The sequence below is a fragment of the Glycine soja genome, chromosome 3 (genome assembly GCF_004193775.1).
Source record: "Glycine soja cultivar W05 chromosome 3, ASM419377v2, whole genome shotgun sequence".
In the NCBI taxonomy this organism is placed as follows: Eukaryota; Viridiplantae; Streptophyta; class Magnoliopsida; order Fabales; family Fabaceae; genus Glycine; species Glycine soja.
The window spans coordinates 33,553,416-33,573,813 of record NC_041004.1 but is presented as its reverse complement, the minus strand read 5'-3'; the positions used below and the strand labels follow the sequence as shown (position 1 = coordinate 33,573,813).

General features: G+C 37.1%; 1 pseudogene; it reads left to right on the top strand.

Annotated features, from left to right (window-relative positions):
• The first annotated feature begins 18,096 nt into the window (after positions 1 to 18,096).
• Positions 18,097 to 19,749, top strand: LOC114405486 (annotated as a pseudogene).
• Positions 19,750 to 20,398: the final 649 nt, after the last annotated feature.

Sequence of the window (20,398 nt, the reverse complement as noted above, 5' to 3'; positions counted from 1 at the left end):
AAGCTATTTGGCTAAGTGGCTAATTCAATCAATCACGGCCTTCATCATTTCCAAATTCATGCATTCATTTAGTATTCAGAGATTCACGCAAAAATTGGTACTCAATGCTAGTCATTTTCTCGCAATTAAGGTTGACACAACTCACCAGGTTATGGCTAATGATTACCTTCACAATTTATCTATCAAACAAACTAACAATTTCACTCACGTGTTCCTAATTCATGTTTTTTTCTTCTAATTACCGCATACTTGTTTAAAGCACGTGATCTAACATCGCAATTCACTCAATTCATGCAATTGATCAAACCAAAATCATTCACAAACACCAAATTTCAAACCAAAACAACCACTGCATAAATATAAATGTAAACTGTTTTTAAAAACTAAAATTTTTTGCTGAATAAGTAAATAACTAAACTAAAACTGAAATGTAAAAACTATATCTAAAAAGCAGAAAAATAAATCATGATCCTGTCATCACTCATCCTGCGTCGGTGTATGATCATCTTGAGGTGAGGAAGGAGCATCCTGGGCTGGCTGAGGAATATCCTGAGATGTAGTGGGCCAGGGATCCCAAGTGCTCAGCGCAGCTGCCAAATAAACTACATACTGAGTGCCCTCGATGCCATCCTCATCCTCGAAAACCTCCACTAATGGTGTGGCAGCAGGTGAAGTCTGTGGAGTGGCCTTAGGTGCCACCTCCGACTATGGCTGTGCCTCTAGCTGTGGCTCCTAGGCTGTAGGAGCCTCACCTTCCCCCAAAGGAGAAGGCTGGACTCCTGGCCAGGCCACTTGGGCCATAAAAGCCTCCATACTCATGATGGGCCGATGCTGAGCCAAGTCGTGGATACTGCAGTAACGACACTAATAACTTTGCGCTCTGAGCAGAGGTGTCAGAAGGTGTTGGGACTGATGCTGGTGGTGGTGGATGGACCAGAAGAAGCTGGAGCTGAGGAGGAAGGAGCAGAAGTAGAAGCCTCAGGTCTTCGAGCCCGAGCCTTGCGGGTCCCCGAAAATATGATCGAAGGATCATCCGGGTTCCAACAATTTTCCGGATATACGCCAAATTAATGGCAAGGCACAAGGACTCAAATGTAAGAGAATCATATATGACTCCTCTAGCTACGCACAAGGCTGTGATGAGTGCAGGAAAGCCAAGGCAAGAGGAGTTGGACTAGGCTATCTGAGAGATCTAGCCAGAAATGAGCGAGCCCAAGTCCATATCCATCTTCATTACCAATCCGTATACCAACCTCGCCCTGTCCATATTAAGATCGGACGTGTGAGATGTGGGGGCAAGGTTGGAGTATGAGAGCACAGTCCAAGTCTTGGCCAGAGTGGTGAGGTCCTTCCTCAGGAGCTTCCAGGGTGCCCCTTCAGTATTAAGAACAAAACCGCACCCTAGAATACAGAGTCTGGCGGCGAACTCCTGAGGGTTTGGGCACGAATGACAGAATCGGGAGTATGTGGTGTAGTGCTCCCCAAGCTCCAAGATCACTGGGGTCTCCAAGAATGAGTTCAGGGACTCAGCATCAAACTTTATCAACTTCCCCCGCACTCGAACCTGCCTAGGGGATTTATCTTCAGGGTCATAGATATTGGCATAAAACTCCTTGACCAGGGCCACATCAATGTGACCGTCGAGCTGCATGGTCAAGGCTTTATGCCAGCTCCGCCTATCGAGCTCGCGACGGAACTCATCGTACTCTGTGACATATAGGATGATGTTCCTCTCCATAAGAATGTTCTGGGAGTGAACATTCTGTGCATATCTCTCCCAGATGCCCTCAGATATGACTCTAGTGGTGTCATAGGGCTCCCTGGGTCTGGAGGCGGTAAATTTCATCTTCTTGGAGGCCATCTGAATAAAAAAGAATCACAGGAATTGAATTGGACAGGTTTTATTTCAAACTGAAAGCAGAAAAATAAAATAGAAAAACAGACTGGGTGTTTAGCGAGACTAACTTGCTTAGCGTGCCTTATGAAAATAACAGCACACGCTTAGCGCGACAACATAAAAACAAAGACTTTGGCTAAGCGAGACACACTCGCTTAGCTATCACAACATAATGGCTAAGTGAGCATGGCTCGCTAAGCCTTATTCTCTAACAGAGAGCTAATTGCACTTAGCGAGACTGACTCGCTTAGCGTGACACACTACATAGGCTTAGCGCCAGTAGGCGCTTAGCCCAACTTGACCATTGGAACATAATTGGTTTAGCGAGCAGACTCGCTAAGCCTAATACAAAAACAGAGAAGAAATTGCACTTAGCGAGCATGGCTGGCTTAGCGCATGAACAAAAATTCAGAAAATACAATTGCTTTGGGCTTAACGAGACTGACTCGCTTAGCCCATGCTTATTCAATTATTAGAGGTATGGTGGCTTAGTGAGACTGCCTCGCTTAGCCACCAATAGAAGATCAACAGCCTCTTAGACTCTGACCCAAGCAAACTAACTCGCTAAGCGTGACATGCCGGCTTAGCGGGTTCATATGAACTCAGAAATAAAAACTGAAAATTTAAACGCTCGCTAAGCTGAAGTGCAGTGGCTTAGCGAGTTCATACAGAAATGCATAAATTCAAAAAAAATGATGAACACGCTTAGCAGGATAGGGCCGGCATAGCGAGTTCATCAGAAATCCCAGAAATTCATCACATATTGATGAACTCGCTTAGCGAGCAGGCTCGCTTAGCAAGTACATCGAAAATTCCAGAAAATTTGGGGCTTTGCAGCCCTTATTAGGCCTAAAAAACCTAAGCAATTCACACCAAAACAACCTACATTATACGCAGAGTAAAAGCCCTAACAACATGCATTCTAATAACTAACCAAACAGCATCAGAATCAACACAAAATCAAAGCTTTCAGAGAACCAAACATGGCTTCTACCCTATAGTTGAAAAACAGAAATTAAAAGGTTAAGTGAAATGCACTTACTTGGATTGCTGAGTAGAGTGAGTGGAGATGAGGGCAAAGAAGTAGAGAAGCACGAAAGCACACTGCCTGATTGCAGAAATGCCAATAATGAGATGAGAAGTTATAATTTGCACAAAAAGAAACTACCTAAGGGAGTAATGCTTATTTTTTGCAGTTTTGATTGTCGCGCTTAGCGCGAGTGACTTGCTAAGCAAGTAGTTAGTGACGTTTGAGTTTTTAGATTTTAAATTCACGCACATAGAGGGACAGGCTTGCTCAACCCAATTCGAAAATTAGAAAACCCGAGAAGGATTTGGGCTTAGCGCGAAGAGTACGCGCTTAGCGAGATCTGTATCTCTGATTGGTCTACAACTTTCGCTTCGCGGGACATGTACCGACTTAGCGAATTAATGCCTCATGATGAAGTAGTGGGGCGCACTTAGCAAGATGGTCTTTCTTAGCGCAATTCCAAACCCGAGAGGAATTTGGGCTTAGCGGGTATGACCCGTTGGGCCCAATTAACATGAGGGTCCAGGCAGAGAGGAAATTGTGTTTAGCGTATAGATGCGCTTAGCGAGACTATGATGCGCGCTTAGTGAGATGACTCGCTTAGCCCAATTCCATTAAATGCAATTCCAGAGAGGTTTTTGGGCTTAGCGCAACGGTCTCGCTTAACGAGGCCCTTTCAGCCAATTGGTAAGGGTTGTTGTGCTTAGCATGGGTGGTTACTCGCTCAACGCATGCATGATGATTCGCTTAGCACACAAGGCGCGCTAAGCGAGTGGATGACTGAAAAACTTTCTAAGTTATTCCTCATCCACAGCTTCAAAGAAGCTTTAACAACCTCATGTATCATACAAAACATGTTGATGACTTACTCTAGCAATCACAAACAAGTTGAAACCTAGCTATATGCAATGATTAATGAAAATAAAGAAAAAGAACCGGGTTGCCTCCCAGCAAGCGATTCTTTAACGTCACTAGCTTGACGGATGTTATCTCATGGGTCTGGAGCAAGCTTGGCTCTGGCCACCAAAACCATCCCATTCTTAATTTCCTCCATCTTAGAACAGATGTTCCGATCAAGTAAGTGCTTTTTTGCATCAAACAAATAGAATTTGATCTTCTGATCATCTACACCCATTTCCATTTTACCTTTCCCCATATCCACCACACAATTGGCGGTTAACATGAAGGGATGACCCAAAATTAGAGGGATCTTAGCATCCTCTTCAATGTCCATGACAACAAAATCCGCAGGGAAGGTAAAGTGTTGCACCTTGACCAAAACATCTTCAATCACGCCATAAGGCCTTGTGATAGAACAATCTGTCAACTGCAATGTCATTCTTGTTGGCATAATTTCCAACTTTCCAATTCTTCTGCACATCGAGAGAGGCATCAAATTTATGCTAGCCCCCAAATCAATGAGAGCTTTTCCAACTAACACTGCACCAATAGAGCAAGGGATTGTGACACTCTCTGGATCCTTGTATTTAGGTGGAGGAATTCTTTGAATCATAACACTATAGTTTCCTTCCGCCACAATATTATCACTGTGGATATATTTGCTCTTCTTGGTTAGCATATCCTTCAGAAACTTTGAATAGAGTGACATTTTCTATAAGGCTTCTCCAAAAGGGATAGTTATCTCCAATTTCTTGAAGATATCAAGAAAATGAGCAAAATGTCATTCCTTGTCTTTCTTGGATGGTACCAAAGGATATGGCACTTCCTTCCCTAAGCATGGAACAACCTCTTTCTTTCTTTCTCGGGCTAGCTCACTCTTTGTCTTCTTTTCTTCCTCTTTTTCTCTCTTTTCTTCATTTTTTTCTTTTTCTTCTTTCTTTTCTCTTATTTCTTTCTCACCAACATTTATTTTGTTCTCTCTCAACTGATCTTCTTCTTCCTCTTTTTCTTCTTCAACTACTAGCTCATGATCATCCACATTCCTCCCTTCACCTTCAATCATGATTACCTTCTTGCCTCTAGTCATGATAGATTTGCATTCTTCCTTAGGATTCTTTTTAGTATTAGCTCCAAAACTTCCAGAAGAATTCTCAGCTATTTGCTTGGCTAGTTGTCCTACTTGAATCTCCAGGTTCTTTATGGCAGACTTTGTGCTCTTATGATTGGACATAGTAACCTGCATGAACTGAGCCAAAGCCTCCTCCAGCTTGGTTGTTCTTTCATAAAGGCTAGGCCCTTGATTTTGAGGCCTGTTGGATGGTCCACCTTGGTCATTATTGAACTGGTTTCCAGGGTGAGATCTCCACTGCCCTAGATTCTGATTAAAATTGGAACCTTGCTGAAAACCTGCGAATCCTCCTACATTAAAACCTCGTCTGTGCTAGTTTCCCATGTATTTCACTTCTTGTGCAACCTTTTCAAGAGGTATACAAAAACCAGATTCATGAGCTCCTCCACATATGCTACAACCTCCAGCTATTTAGCTAGCAACTTGTTTTGTACCAACAATGCATCTTGTGAGGAAAGCTCTAGCAGACTTCTCTTTGTAGGAATATGAGTCCGATCACACAAAATAGCATGATCACTTGCAGTCATGTTTTCTATAAACTCCATAGCTTCTTCAGGGGTCTTCAATTTGATTTTCCCTCCAGCAGAAGCATCCAATAATTGCTTGGACTATGGTCTTAAACCATCTATAAAGATATTTAGCTGAATTGGCTCAGATAATGTTTTTCGTAGCAAGCTATAGAATCTTTCAAGTGCTTCACTCAAAGATTCATCAAGAAATTGATGGAATGAGGAGATAGGTGCCTTGCCTTCAGCTGTCTTAGACTCAGGAAAATATTTCTTCAAAAATTTCTCTACCACTTCATCCCAAGTCTTCAAACTATTTCCTTTAAATGAGTGCAACCACCTCTTAGCTTCTCCAAACAAGGAGAATGAAAACAAACTCAGCCTTATTGCATCCTCAGGCACACTGGCAATTTTCACTGTGTTGCATATCTCAATATATGTAGCCAAGTGTGCATAAGGGTCTTCATTAGGCAAACCATGAAACAAATTTCCTTGAATCAGCTGTATCAAGGAATTAGGATATGTGATGTTATGGGCTTAAACTTTCGGCCGCGCAATGCTTATGAAGAATTACGGCACAGTGGAGCTAGAATAGTCCTCAAGAGTAACCCTCCGTGGTTGATCTTCAGCCATAATTGGAACTTCAGATGCACCTACTTCAAATTCTCTTAACTCTGGAAAGATCTAAGATGACTTAGATGATTGAGCTTCCTCCAAACTTAGTTGTGTTGTCCTTTCCTGAAAAAAATTTCTCCTTCTTTCTTTGTTGTTCCTCTTGCAAGTGGCTTCTATCTCCAAATCTAATGGAGCTAAATCACCTACAGAAGAGTTACCTCACATACAAGAAGCACTAAACAGAGCAGCAGTTAACCAAATCAAGAGAAATATAAATTCCGACTAACTATTCACAAAATCAATCAAAGAATAAAGAATAAATGTCTATAAATTGAACTCTACTTTCTAAATGGAAAGAAGATCCTCGACAACAGCGCCAAAAAATTGTTCACGGCCAAAAATTTGTTCGTGGTAATCAACATCATTGGAGGTGCAGATGTGATCCAAGGAAACATGAGGATGTGAGGAGGTGGAAGCCGACGAAAATACTGTGGAAGAAGGGACCATTGGAGTCGAAGAAGAAAGAGATGTCAACATAAAAGCATTGGTGGCCACCACACCAGCATTCAGCAAGGGTGCAGCGACGGTGGAGGAGGCGCCACAACAGGATCGCCCAAAATGGCCGCAGCACTAACTTAAGCAACAACGGGGGCAACCTCTTGGACAAGCATAATAGGGGGAGGTGGAGAAGCAAGAGTAACAAAAACAACAACAACATAAGTAGGAGCCTCGATGGTCGATGGAGCCGGAGACACATCTTGCAAACTTGAAGGGTAACCCAAATCGGGCGTTAGCCCTGCAACTTGCCTTAGGGAACGAAGGCTGGAAGACGCCCTTGACTTTTTATGGCCTTTAACCCCAGTGTTTTCATCACGCTTCCTCTTAGCCAACACAGAGGAAGGGACATTGGGGACGACCTCAACAGTAGGGCTAACCTCAGCAACAGGTTGACCGCTTTCTCCAACAGCAGGAGCAACAACAGATGGTGACATGGTCCCACCAACAGGTTTGACCTACTTCACGAGTGGCATCTAAGTGAAGTCACCTAGGATACCTGAAAAACAAGCAACAACAACACCACAAGTCTTAGTTAGGCCGACACCTACCTCAGATACAAAAAAGGACAAAGTAAGACACTTTACCATCCAAGGCAGCAAGGGGATCGCTCCCCGAAGGAAGAGACAAAATGGCCCGCGCGTCCAGTGAGGCCAACAGCTGCTCCAAGACGACCTTGTCGACCTTCTCCATAAAGGTCAACAGGTCCTTGTCAAAAGACTTGAACCTGGTGGGATCAGCCTACCAATAGAATGGGAAGCGGGACTCCCCGTCCTTGTTGAACATCAATGGAAAACCATCAGCCATGACGCCCGTACCGAGGACCTTGAAGAAATGGTCTTTGAAGCGATGAAAGATGTTTGAGTCAAACTCAAACAACTTCTTGGACACGTTATTCAAGGAAACCCAACCAATCTTGCTCATCAGCTTCATCTGGAAGAAAAATAGGAAGACTGACACACTAGGCCGATGTTGAAGAAGAGGCACAAAATCCCAAAGGCCCTCACCATGGCCCAACTGTTAGGGTGGAGCTGAGAAGAGGCCACATTTACGTGCTCAAGCAGAGCATATTGGAAGATTTTCAAAGGGAAAAAGAGACCCATGACCTCAAACACACACCTATACATGAAGAAAAAGGGAAAACTACCCGACGCTGCCCTCAAGAAAGGGAAATCATCGTTCCCACAAGCATGTACGACTATCTTGCAGGAGTCCTCGGGACTTTTCAGTTTCACCTGACATTGCAGAGCAGCGACAGTTGTCGCAAAGGTGAGGGAAGACATATAATTCAGAACATCGTCCCTCACCCACTTAGTATGGTGCAAGAGATGCCTCCCCCCAATATGATGTGAAGCCGTCAACCTTCCTGAGGAAGAGGATTCACTGTCGAAGGCACCATAGCGAGTATTCTCTGAGGAGGGACCGCCATTGAAAATGACCTCCTGATCCATTAGGGGTTGCTGAATCGAACCCTCGAAATTGCTACCACCTAGGCCAATAGCAGAATCGAAAAGGAAGGAAGACATTGTCAAAGAAGGAATACCTTAAAGAAAAGGAATGAAGAAGAAAGAGGATCACAAGAAGAAAAGCACGAAAGCGAAGAGATTTTAAGAGAAAGAATGTAGAAATTTGAAGTGATGTTGATCACAAATCAAACTTCCACTCCATTTAAAGTGGAGGCATGACTCTTTGGTAACTAGCAAGAGCAAAAATGGTGTCTTCAATGCACTCTCTAACGATCAGAAAATGGCAGAGTTGGAAAATTCAGAAACTTCCCTCACCTGACACGATAGACCTCGCCTGCAAAACCAAAAGCATGTCCACCCTGAATAACTTAACAACAACAGCCCGAACAACACTTGTCCAGGCTCAAGGGCTTGACAAGCTTTATAGACCTACAATTCTCACACCTGTCGAGGTTACCACACCCGACATCGAATAACACTCATCCGTGCTTGGGGGCTTGACAAACTCATCACCTTCCTACTTGTCAAGGCTACTACCTCAGGCATCAGACAATGTCCTTCAACACTAGAAAACCTATTTCGCCCACAAGCCGACTTAGAGCTTAGGGGGATTATGTACTATCTAGGGTCCATAAAATACACATGGCATCCTATGTGACACTCCGAGTCATGTGTCAACCCTTCATGTCAACCTTAGCACTGGAGCACGAATGTCTGACCCTTAGCAGTCAGGCTCCCTAACTGACAGGTTATCTCTAACCTTTTATTATTTGAATATATTGCAACCCTTCTATCTCTTGGCAGGTAGTTAATTATCTACAAAGTCACACATTATCTATAAGGTACAATTATCCTCTAGCTTTTATCTTTAAGCTGCATATTATCTCTAACTTTATTTATAATCTATTGGTAATTATCTGCTGGGGCTGTAGCATTCCCTACAAATAAGGACCCACAACACCTACTCAATCCTATAAGTATCAGGTTCCCTTGTACTCTCTCAACACTCACTTGAGCTTACGCTTACACTCACGCATACATGCTCACATACGCATATACATGCTTACTCTCCTAAAACATATACTTACTTGAGCATTGGAGTAATTTGTTTTGCAGGTCCCCCCTTAACAAAGGTCACTTTCAAATATGCAAAGTCCAGGAGCCCACTTTAGCCACGTTCACCCTGACGTGTCCCTACTTCGGATTTTGGTAAGTACATAAATTATTTTTTTTCCAAGTTATTTTCTTAGCTAACTTTATTGCTTTCAGTTTAAATTTCGTTTTCTTTATCTTTTTCTGAGTTTTTTCATATTCCCTCTCACCTTCCATCAACTCCTTTAGATATCTAGTCCATAGGCAAATTTTTCCTTTTGATATTCAAATCGCTTGATTCAAATCTTGAAATCATGTTGGAACAAAGTTAGTTGAATCATATTTGGCTAGCCATTGGACTTTTCCTTTTGACATTCAAATCGCTTGATTCAAATATTATGGTCATAAATATTTATCTTATTTAAAATAATCACACACATATATCAATCATAATTATCTTAATTATTTCAAATCAAAATATATTATTCATATAATCACCTTAATTATAAAAAAAAATATGTATTTTTGTAAACTAAAAAATAATATTTCAGTAGTATTTTACGAGAAAAAAAAAAACCAATATAGTGCTATTATGAGACATCCATCTAAATAGAAAAATCTTCTTTTACAAAAATATATATTTAGTTGATAAATAACTCCTACTATATTTTTTTCCATGTAAATAGTCTTAATTATCAAACTATATTATGATTAAATTATTCTTTAACTCTCTTATCAATATTTTCTCCACTTTTGAATCTCATTAAATTATTATATTTAATGGCAAAGATGTTAGTAAAACTATTTAATATTTCTTTGATATTTTCAAAATTCAAATAATAATCAAGGAAATATTTATTTAACAATTTTTTTCAATATATCATTGTACTTAACAATAATGTTCTAATTAATTAAAAAATTTCCATAAAAAAATTATATGGCATAAACAAATACTCTCTCCTGTCTCAAGTATAAGAAGAAGAAAAAAACATTTTTCTTGGTCTCAAATCACTACTAGAAAAAAGTATTTAACATCATCTCTGGAGCACATTTTTACGATAGTTCCCAAATCATCTTAGAAGTTGTCTTTGTGGAAACACTTTCCATGACAGTTTTCCAACCGTATTTATATGTCGCATTCTAAGATAGTTTTCAATAAAAAAATCGTCTTAGAATGTCACATTTCTAAGATGGTTTTTGTTGAAAACCATCTTCGATTTTGTAGATTCTAAGACGATTTTCAGTCAAAAATCATCTTAGAATGTCACATTTTTTAAGACGATTTTCTATAGAGTCATTTTAGAATATCTTTTTTTAAAAAAATTGACAAAAATTTAAAATTGCATTGTTTGTTTTATAATAATAAATACAAGATTTAAATGTTCAAGAAATTGTATACATAGCAACTCACCATGATATGTAATTTTATAATAATAAATATATAATTAAATAAAAGCTAGAGTATTAACCCCTATTTATAATTCTAATTATAATCAAATATGGAAAAAAATTATGAATTATGAAAACCATTCACAAGAGGTCTTCTAGTACTCTAAAATATTTTAATATACACTAATAATATCCTAAAATATTATCCACATATTCTAACATGAATCATTCTATATTTCATGCTTTGAATAATGACATGAAAGGTACAAATATTACAAACTATATGCTTATTTCTTAATTTGTTACTTAGCTAATATCAACCTTAAAATGCATGAAATATATTCAATTCTACCACCATATGGCCACAATATGATTTAATGAACAAGGATAAAAATATAATGCATGAAGAAAAGAAACTATCCATTGAACTTTACTCATCATAACAGAGTTTTCATCAATTAACTTTTGGAACCACCACTTATTTTTCTTAAGGGAAAACATTTCTACGAAAAGCTTATCCAAATATATACTTAATTGTTCAGTTAGCTCTACCTCTTTTGATGCTCAAAAACCTTCAAGTTGGTCACTTACAATCACCTCAGTCAATTTCAAAGATTGTGTGCCAATGTTTGAAAAAAAATAATATAAACACACTGTGAATGTATGAATACATGATTTTGATGATGTCAAAGAAAAATCAAACAAGGTTTCTTCAAAGGATAAGCATTACTTCAAGATTAATACAAGGTTGCTTCAACAAACAAAGTCTTACTTCAAGATTAACTCAAGATCAAGCCTTGCCTCAAAACAAAGTGTTTCCAAGACATCCAAGGCTTTGGTAATCGATTGATAGGCAGTGTAATCGATTACCAGAAGACAAGTTTGAAAAATAGCTGTTAAAAAGGATTTTGAATTTGAATTTGAACTTGTAATCGATTACCAGATGTTTGTAATCAATTACCAGCAACGGAACTCTTGAAATTTAAATTCAAAAGTCATGACCCTTCAAAATATAACTGTGTAATCGATTACCAGAAACCTGTAATCGATTACCAGTGAAAAAATTCAGAAAAAACTTTTTGAAAAGACACATCTCTTCAAACCATTTTGAAAAGGCATGAAGGGCCTATATATATGTGTGTCTGATTTCAAAAAGCAAGAGAGAGATATTTCAAGAGAACTTGATTGTCAAATGCTCTCTCAACAACTCTTGGGAAAACACTTGCAAATCTATTAAGAGTTCATCCAGGAACTTCAAATTGTATTATCCACTCTAAAAGAGAGAAATCTTTTTGTTCTTCTCAGAAAGTCAATTGTAATCAAGAGACTGGTTGTCTCTTGAATTGAGTTTCCTGAACACAAGGGAAAGAGATCCCTTGGGTGTTCAAAAGTTGTAAAAAGGATATTTACAAAGATAGTGGAAAATCTCAAGTGGGTTGCTTGAGGACTGGACGTAGGCATGGGAAGTGGCCAAACCAGTATAAATCAAGTTTGCATTTCTCTCTTCCCTTATCTCGTTTATTTTATTGCAATCAATTTTTCCTTGCACGTTTAAAAGAACATTATTAAATTGATTGCTTCTTGTTCTTCTTCTGCATTCTAAGCCTATCTTTTAAAATGGGGATTAAAAGTTTGTTAGTGGGAATTTTGAAACTTAATTCAGCCCTCCCCTCTTAAGTTATTGAGGTCACTTGTCTAACAAGTGGTATCAGAGCAGGATTCTTGTCTAAAGTTTAAAAACTTCAGGAATAGATATGGCTTCATCTAACTTTCCATTTCCTGAGGTAAATTCTATTAATAGGCCTCTTGTTTTCAATGGCGAGGGTTATCACTATTGGAAAACCCAAATGCAGATCTTTATTGAAGCCATTGATTTAAATATATGGGAAGCCATTGAATTTGGTCCCTTCATTCCTACAATGGTAGTGAGAAATGCAATTATAGAAAAACCTAGAGAAGAATGGGATGATGATGAAAGAAGAAAGGTTCAATACAATTTAAAAGCCAAAAATATAATCACTTCTGCATTAGGCATGGATGAATATTTTAGAGCCTCAAATTGTAAAAATGCAAAAGAAATGTGGGATACATTACAAGTAACCCATGAAGGTACAATTGATGTCAAGAGATCTAGAATAAATACTCTCACACATGAATATGAACTATTTTAGAATGTATCAATATAAGACCATACAAGATATGCAGAAGAGATTTACTCATATGGTTAATCATCTTGCATCATTGGGAAAAATATTTCCTAATGAAGATCTCATTAACAAAGTGATGAGATGTTTAAGCAGACAATGGCAACCAAAAGTAGCAGTAATTATAGATTCAAGAGATCTCACAAATATGTCTCTTGCCACTCTCTTTGGTAAACTTCAAGAACATGAAATGGAACTTATGAGACTTCATCAACATGAAGAGAATGATAAAAAAGAGGAAAAGAATAGCACTCATAGCCTCATCATCTTTTATTCAAGAAGAAAGTGACAAAGAGGACTTGACTGAAATAGAAGAAGATGATGATTTTAGATGTTTTGTGAAGAGATTCAATAAATTTCTGAGAAACAAAATAAATCAAACATCAATCTAAAGAAGAAAGGAGAAGATTCCTCCTTAGCCCCAAAATGTTATGAATGCGATCAACCTGGGCACATGAGATTTGATTGTCCTGTATTTAAAAGAAGAATGGAAAAATATGACAAGAGGAATCTCAAAGAAAAGAAAACATACATCACTTGGGAAGATAATGGCATAAATTCTTCAAGTGATTTAGAAAATAAAATCATAAATCTGGGTCTCATGTTGAAATACTATGAAAGTGGAGAAGAGCAAAGTTGATACATTGATAGCAATTGCTCTAAACACATGGCGGGAAATGCATCAAAGATCATTCATATTTCTCCCAAAGATAGTGAATATGTGATCTATGGAGACAACAAACAAAGACCACTTGATCAACAAGCCCAACAAGTGGTATCAAATGATATCAAAAGGTCACTTGTCTTTGATTGATTACTTTTGATTATTTTTGCCTATGATTGTTAACTTTTGATTGAGTTTTGATGCTTGTTTTCTGCTTGAGTTTTGATTGTCCTTGATGATTATAATTGATAGTTATGTTGATTTTGTTTGATGATTACTTTTGATGATTGTTTTTTATTGAGTTTTGATTGTTTTTTACGATTGCTTTTGATTGAGTTTTTTGATTGAGTTTTTGATTGTCTATGATGATTGTGTTTGAGAGTTATGATTGTGTTTGATGATTGTGTTTGAAGGTTATATTGATTATTGATAACTTTTGATGATTGTTTTTTTATTATATATTTTGATTGTTTTATACTGGATATGTATTTTTTTTGTAGGTGCAAAATAGTTTGTTTTAATGCCTTTTGGTATCACTTGACTCTCATATATTGCAACAAGTGGTAACATTTTCTTTTAGGCCATGAAATGATACTTGTATGGTATGGCATTCTCTACTCTTTTAATTCATTATAAATTGCTGAATGGTTTTCTCCTCTCTGCTCATGATTTGTTTTTGATGTTGACAAAGGGGGAGAGATAGATAAAAGATAAAATAGTAAGAGAAATTATCTATTCTTTATGAGACAACTTTTTATATATGAAATCTTCAACTGTCTCATATAAGCAATTATTGCAAAATCAAGGGGGAGTAAACTATACAGATAGATACTTTTTGTTGTTGTTGTTGCTCCTAACCTACAAATGGTTGTCATCATCAAAAAGGGGGAGACTGTAAATCATGTAGGTTTTGATGATGTCAAAAAGAATTTGCTTGATAATGAGTGTCATCATCAAAAAGGGGGAGAATGTGAATGTATGAATACATGATTTTGATGATGCCAAAGAAGAATAAAAAAAGGTTTCTTCAAAGGATAAGCATTACTTCAAGATTAATACAAGTTTGCTTCAACAAACAAAGTCTTGCTTCAAGATTAACTCAAGATATAGCCTTGCCTCAAAACAAAGTGTTTTCAAGACATCCAAGGCTTTGGTAATCGATTAATAGGCAGTGTAATCAATTACCAAAAGAAAAGTTTGAAAAATAGCTGTTAAAAAGGGTTTTGAATTTGAATTTTGAACCTGTAATCGATTACCAGATATTTGTAATCAATTACCAGCAACGGAACTCTTGAAATTCAAATTCAAAAGTCATGATCCTTCAAAATATAACTGTGTAATCGATTACCAGAAACCTGTAATCGATTACCAGTGAAAAAATTCAGAAAAAACTTTTTGAAAAGACACATCTCTTCAAACCATTTTGAAAAGGCACGAAGGGCCTATATATATGTGTGTCTGATTTCAAAAAGCAAGAGAGAGATATTTCAAGAGAACTTGATTGTCAAATGCTCTCTCAACAACTCTTGGGAAAACACTTGCAAATCTATTAAGAGTTCACCCAGGAACATCAAATTGAATTATCGACTCTAAAAGAGAGAAATCTTTTTGTTCTTCTCAGAAAGTCAATTGTAATCAAGAGATTGGTTGTCTCTTGAATTGTGAGTTTCCTGAACACAAGGGAAAGGGATTCCTTGGGTGTTCAAAAGTTGTAAAAAGGACTTTTACAAAGATAGCAAAAAATCTCAAGTGGGTTGCTTGAGGACTGGACATAGGCACGGGAAGTGGCCGAACCAGTATAAATTAAGTTTGCATTTCTCTCTTCCTTTGTCTCGTTTATTTTATTGCAATCAATTTTTCCTTGCATGTTTAAAGGAACATTGTTAAATTGATTGCTTCTTGTTCTTCTTTTGCATTCTAAGCCTATCTTTTAAAAAGGGGGTTAAAAGTTTGTTAGTGGGAATTTTGAAACTTAATTCACCCCTCCCCTCTTAAGTTATTGAGACCATTTGTCTAACACACACTATATGATTAAGCTTTTTACTGATCATAAGGAGCTAATTTCTATGAAAGATATGCCCATACTCAAAATTTAATAGTAATCTTTAAAATCATCATGTCACGTTACTTAACAAAGGTTAAAATAACTTCACCTTGACAACATTCTGATAAAGTATATGTTAATTTACAAAAGCTTTATAGAGGGAATTTCATCTCATTGTCACGATTTCCCCCTGTTGACAATTAAAACCAACTTGCCAACCTTTTCCTAACTTTCCTAGAGGTATATTTAATAAGGATGTTAAGATGAGGACAACTCAAAATTAAGAAGAAACCTTCTTATCTAGCCAGACAAGATATTGCACGACTGCTGCACCATCCCAAATATGTGCCTTTTTTAACCCATCCAACTCCACTAACTTCTAAAAGTATTGGAGTAATAAAAAAATAAGCCAAGTTTCAAGTCATTAAAATGGGGAAAATTCAAAGATATATATTATTTTCTACTGGTTGATGTTCACCATTTACACTTTTATCAAGTTCATTGGGAATTTTCTAGCCTCTGTTTCAGCTAAAGCAGCCTTGTAGGAGATACAACATCAAGCTCATTAGTTGCAAGCAATGTTGCATTAGAGCTTACGGTTGTATACTCTTGAATTTCAATTTCATTCTCCAATATATGAACTTGTACCTGAAACAAAACACAAATTTCAATGACTTTTAATTTATGGCTCCAAATTATACCCTCCCAATATCAGGATAAATAGATCATGAACCAAACTAATACATAATTTCTATCATGTTTCTGGCACCATATACACAATTTAAATTGTCTTTCGATAACCTGGTCTGGAATACATTCATAGCTAATGAGATAGGCATTACTCAAACTGACCTCAACAAAAACCTTTCATTTGTCCACATAAATGAAAGCAAAATTGGATGTCACAATAGCAAATGCATGATCAACAAGACAGTAGGCCACATCACTTCCATGAATATTATACAATCACAAATATTATTGAAAAAAAGTGAAAAAATAAAGAAAAGTATCTTAAAAAGGATGAACACGTGCAGTAGAAAATATCCTCAAACTCAGACAAAATTTGTGTCATGGGAAAAGAAACTAAAACAAAGATTTATCTAGAGGATGCACTTACTTCATCAAGTGCTATTAAAATTATCCCACTGGCTTGCTTAAGTACAAGCTTTTTTCTCAAATCTTTCAACTTATCCCATGGGTCGAACTCAACGGTCTTTACTACCACCCACACCTTTACCTCAATGTGGCAAACCATGCCCCTACCGCTACATGCCACCAATTAACCCCATCTTCTTCATTGTTGCACTAAACCACACCATCCACGACGCCTTCCGCGGCCATCGTGTCAAATGGACACACCACATGGAGATGCGGTTCCCTTCCGTCACCCGTCCACCATCAAAACCCTAACCCTCGAGTCAGAACTCAAGAAACTAATTTGAACCACAAGACTACAAGATATGTTTGAAAACCATCGAAGCACTGTTAGATCTGAGATGCCATTAACATGCACCAAGCAAGACTACGAGATGTGTTTGTGTGGAAGAAAGATGAAGATAGAGAAAGAGAGAAAGAGAGGATAAGGAATTTATTTTAAGGAGAACACGAGAGAACACCAAACATTTGTGCTTATTATGTTGCCCTGTACCATTCAAAGACAATTTTGTAAAACCGTCTTTGTACTCATGTTCAATTATAATGATTTTTCAAATAATTGTACTTAAACTTACAATTTAAAAACGGTTATTTGAAAATCGTCTTCATTGTCAATGAACTTAATTACAATACTATCATCACTTTGTCTTCTACGACGGTTTCCGCCAACTGTCATTGTTGGCGCATTGTAGTAAACAATTTTAGTAGTAGTGGATATAAGAAAAATTCAACTAACTTTACCTTATTTGATGTTGCTATCTCTAAAATACACTTCATTTGAGGTGCTAGTTCCAATGACTTTTTCTTATCATTGATATCAAGTTCCAATGAAGAAGAAATTAGGAAAATAATTACTTTTTAATTGAAATTGATGCAATTAAATGTCATTAACTAATTTTTAGTTAGTGTGCACTACTGTAAAAATAGCTTTTTACAACACGTATCCTACGACAGTTGTACAGAAACCGCCTTAAAAAATAGTACGGTGGCATTTTTGTAATTATTGTAAGTTTTAGAGTATTTTACGACACACATTCTAAGACGGTCATTGAAAACCGCCTTAGAATGTTATATGTAATTAAATTCACTGCGGGTCTTAATAAAAACCCGTCGTAATTGAGAAACAAAAAAAAGCAAAATGCGTCCTCCTCCTTCTCCTTTCGCGAACCCTAATTCTTGAACCTTCCTGCCTCCACTCACCTGACCCTCTCATACTCTCACTCTCATACTCTCTCTTCTCTTTCTCGTAAGGGTCCCCACAGTGCACATGGGTGCTGGTGTTGACGATGAAACGAGAAAGAGCACAAGATGTTTATGAAAAAGCGTGCAATAGCTTTCGCTAATTTGGCAAAGAGGCCTCCCATTTGCGGCAATGCAAACGCACCTCATCTTTCCCTCATTAATTGAAATTGCTGCCCCAGATCGAGCAAGTGAAGAAGCTGCTAGCTATTAGCTATGGCTAGAGGAAAGATCCAGATCAAGAGGATAGAGAACACCACCAAGAAGGCCAATGAGCTCACCGTTCTCTACGATGCCAAGGTTTCTATTATTATGTTCTCCAGCACTGGAAAACTCCACAAGATCGAGCAATCGTACGTTTTTTTTATTCTCTATCTCATCCAACAAACCCTACCTACCTATCTTCTCTCTTATGTCTTTTTTCTTTTTTCAAGAACAAAGCAATTCTTCGATCAATACCAGATGACTCTGGGAGTTGATATTTGGAACTCTCATTACGAGGTTCTCTCTTTTCTTTTCTTCAGATTTACTTCTGCCTGCTGCTTTGGAAGTTGTAATTGATAATATATTTTATTTTAATTGGTTGATTTGTCCCCCAGAATATGCAAGAGAATTTGAAGAAACTGAAAGAGGTGAATAGGAATCTTCGTAAGGAGTTTAGGTATATATATCTTTCATCACTTCGATCGATCTCTTTGGTAATGTTTTATTCTTGATATATATATATATATATATATATATATATATATATATATATATATATATATATATATATATATATATATGCACATGCACATGTTTTATTTAATTTGTTTACTGCTGGTGTTTGTTCATGGCTTAGGTAGAGAATGGGAGATTGTCTGAATGAGCTGGGCATGGAAGATCTCAGGCTCCTTGAGGAAGGAATGGACAAGGCCGCCAAGGTTGTTCGTGAGCGTAAGGTTAGATTAATTATATGTTCCTCTTTTTGCTTTACATGAGCAATCAGGCTAGCTACCCTGTGCATATGCTATTTGAAAACAAGAGTAAAGATCTTAAATTTTGTATATAAAAACTTATTTGTGCTGTGTCTGCAGCACTTATTTGGTTAGAGATGCATAGCAGCACTTGTTTGTGTCTGCGGCAAACACAAAGGCGCCGCAACAGAGTCTTTGAATTTGTATATTAGTATTTCTGGCATATCTAGTGAAGTCTTTGAATTCTTGCTGGACTTATATGATGTCTTTCAGTTTTTCATTGGCCTTGTATTTTGTCTTAATAGTTGAAATCATTTTTATTTATTAACAAAATTCTAACTTATCTCGAATGAGAATGAAACTAGACAATCAATTATGTATAATTGGTGCATTTAATGAGAAGAACATTTGGGTACTTGGTTGGTGACACGTGAATCTTAAATGTTGATGCAGCTTAGAGAACTAGTACTACAGGATATTGGTACTTATGACTGGCCAGTTGAAGAATGCCATTATTGTTGTCGATGCCTTGTCTGTATGGTAAGTTATAGGATTGAGTTCAAGGATTGTATTCTATAAGTACTTGGTCAGCCATGATTTGGTACCATGTTGACCTTTCCTGTAGATCAAGTTCTCAAAGCATATAGGCAGTTGTATTTGTTAGCAAAATGTTATTACCTTTTTGTAGATGTAGATTAATAATATCTTGTATGTATGACACAGATGCTGTGGAATTTTTTTCATGCGGGTCCACTTGTTACATGATGATATAAACAAAATACAGCTTGATTTAGTTCCAATGCTTCAAGAAATTATTTTTGAATGGCTAATCATCATCTTCTTTACCATCACACCATCTGCACCAGCTGTAACTGAAGACTTCAATTCTAAACTTTCATCACTACAAATAGGTAGGTTTTATGATGTTTTTATATATATTACATCACTGCAGATGATAATTTACTTATGTTGACATGGAATTATCATTATAAGAGGATAGAGGCTCACAAGATTATTCCCTTTCTCAAATTTGAAAGAAACAACTAACAAATTAAAGACATAACATTTTTAAAATTAAAGACGAAAATTTGGAAGTAAATTGTTTGAATCAAGAAATACCGTCTCAATGTCTTCTAATTTGATGCCAAAATCTAAACTTGGAGTAAAATTTCGATTTGACTAAATTTAAGCAATAATATATGAAAGAAATAAAATTTAGAAATAAAATGTGAAATACATAACGTAGGAGAAGCCACTTGGGGCTTATTGAGAAAGACTGTAGGTCTTAGAATTCATCTCACCTAAGAATGACTACGTAGATTTATATTTTATAATGAAGGGGTGGATAGAGATTGGGATTTGTTTTAATAAGCTCTCCAATAAAATGCTTTCATTGTACCCATATTTTTATTTCTTGATATCTTAGCGGGAAATATGGTTAAAATGAGTGAGATTTGTGTCGCAATTATATATTGTAAACTGTAAAATTATTCAGCACAGTACAACTTATGCTCAATGGCAAAATATTACATATTTTGGCTCCTAGAGATTCCCAAA